Source organism: Portunus trituberculatus, chromosome 50 (genome assembly GCF_017591435.1).
Source record: "Portunus trituberculatus isolate SZX2019 chromosome 50, ASM1759143v1, whole genome shotgun sequence".
Lineage (NCBI taxonomy): Eukaryota > Metazoa > Arthropoda > Malacostraca > Decapoda > Portunidae > Portunus > Portunus trituberculatus.
The window spans coordinates 14,338,893-14,341,392 of NC_059304.1; the positions used below are offsets into that span (position 1 = coordinate 14,338,893).

The 2,500-nt window shown below is 41.0% G+C and overlaps 1 non-coding gene across 1 annotated transcript; it reads left to right on the plus strand.

The window, feature by feature from the left end:
• Positions 1–1,193: 1,193 nt before the first annotated feature.
• Trnai-aau lies at positions 1,194–1,267 on the plus strand. Its single transcript has one exon. It is a non-coding gene; the product is annotated as a tRNA-Ile (tRNA).
• The last annotated feature ends 1,233 nt before the right edge of the window (positions 1,268–2,500 follow it).

Genomic DNA, 2,500 nt, shown 5'->3' on the forward strand with positions numbered 1-2,500 from the left:
GGTAGCAGAGATGATGGAGGCGGTGAAATATATGGCACATTTGAATTTCATAAGCAGAAAACCTTTCCATTTTTTTTCCTAGGGCAAGAAGAAAGAAACGGAAGAAAAAGAAGAGAAAAAAAGAGAAAGGATAATCAGAGAGAAAGAGAGAGGGAGGAAGTAAGGGAGGGGAAAAAAAAGTACGTGAGGAACAATGAATAGCAGGAGAAGGGAAGAGGAGGGTAGGCTGGAGTGGGAGAGAAGGAAGGGGGAGGCGAGAAGAGAGGAAGAGAAGATGGTGAGTGAAAGAGGAGATGATGGATGGATAAATAATAGGAGGGAGTTGAGGATGGTACAGGGAGGAAGAGGAAGAGGGAAGAAGAGAAAGAAAGATAGAATTAGTAGTGAAGGAAGATAGAAAGAGAGGAAGAAGGGAAAAAGGAGGTGAAGGCAAAGGGAACAAGAGAAGGAAAGATAAGATTTGGTACTGAAGCAAGACAGAAAAGAGAATGAAGGGAAAAGGAGATAAGGAAGAGGGAAAAAGAGAAGGAAAGAGAGAAGTCGGTAGTGAAGGAAGATAAAAAAGAAGAAAGGAAAAAAGGAAGTAATATTTGCATAATTTTTAGCTTGAATTTAGGAAGAAGAACTTAGAGGAGGAGGAGGAGGAGGAGGAGGAGGAGGAGGAGGAGGAGGAAGATGGTGGTGATTATGATGAGAAGGAAGAAGAGGAAGAAAAGAACAGGAAGAATAAGATATGCAAACATTTATCATTTTTTACAGGGAAGGAAAAGAAGAAAAAAAAGTGGAAGGAGGAGGAAGAAGATAAGGAGGAGGAAGAACCTAAGACTGTAGAGGAAGAGGAGGGAAAAAAAAAAAAAAAAAAAGCAAGAGGTACTATAATAGAAGTGTTTATGGCGAGGCATCTAAATTTCTTCATAATCCAAATTTATACCGATTGCTATTTGCATATTTGCCTTCCCAGCAGATTTATGTCTCCGTTAACACCACCGCCAGCATCCCCACAGCATCCCTCCCTACTGGTCTCCCTTCCTTCCTCCCTCTCCTCTCCCTTCCCACCTCCCTTCCTCCTCTCTCTCTCTCTCTCTCTCTCTCTCTCTCTCTCTCTCTCTCTCTCTCTCTCTCTCTCTCTCTCTCTCTCTCTCTCTCTCTCTCATATGTTTCATCTCATGATATCCAATCGCTGTAATATGCACGGCCTGTTAGCTCAGTTGGTTAGAGCGCCGTGCTAATAACGCGGATGTCGTGGGTTCGATCCCCATACGGGCCAGAATGAACGGTGAATAATTTTTGTAGACCCATAAACACCATTAACTTTGTTGGAGTCTATGGTAGAGCTTTATACTTCCGTTCTGTCAATTCCACGTTATTATCTCGTGACCAAATAATGCTTTTTTTCTCTATGTATAATAGGAAGCAGAGAAGGAAGAAAGTAAGCACAACGTGAGAAGATTAAAAAGACATTGTAAGGCTTCCATTATGTTACGTAAACACGACCTTAAGTCTTTCAGTACCCGTGACGCCTTTCCATATATATTCTGCTTACTATTTGGTGACTTTATACCGCTGCAGAAACATGTGGGAATGGAAAAAATGAAGACTCTTGCCATTCATCTGACCTCCATAGACTCTTCCTAATGTTAATAAAATCATCTAATCATGCCCAAAACTCAAGGTATAAATGCGTCTCAGTAGTGAAGGGGTTAAGTTGCAGAGTCGACCGCCGTAGTAGTGAAGGAAACTGAGGAGAAATATGATGTGAGTAATGAACTGGAATTCGTGAAGGAACGTGCTGGTAGAGACTGAAGGGAAGGAGAGAGAGAGATGAATGATGGAAAGGGAAAGAAAAAGTGATGATAATGGTGATGTTGGGAAGAGAAGGGAAGCAATGTGTGATGGGAAAGTACGCTACCAAGAGAGAGACAAAGAGAGAGAGAGAGAGAGAGAGAGAGAGAGAGAGAGAGAGAGAGAGAGAGAGAGAGATATGCGATGCGGGGGGGAGGGGGTGAGGGAAAGAGTATTGGAGGTGTGAGAGCAACAGGTGGGGGTAGAAAGGGTCAAGGGCAGGGTGTTTAGAAGCTCATTATCAACAGGTGAGGGAACAGCTGGCTCTCTATCTCACGCTCACTGCTCAGTACCTGTTAAAATTTTAGCTATCTTCAATTCAACTGCATGATTTTCTCTTGTGCCTTTGCCATTTTTATTTCACGATTGATTTTTATTTAATTTTATTTTTATTTTCATTTATTATTTTTATGTTTTATTTGATCTTTTGTATTATTATTGATATTTTTATCATTTTTTATTTTCATTCTAATTTGACTTTCGTATTTTTATTGAATTTTTATATATTTGACTTTTCATACAAAATCACACACACACACACACACACACACACACACACACACACACACACACACACACACACACACACACACACACACACACACACACACACACACACACACACACACACACAGAGGTGGTGGATGTTAGGTACAGT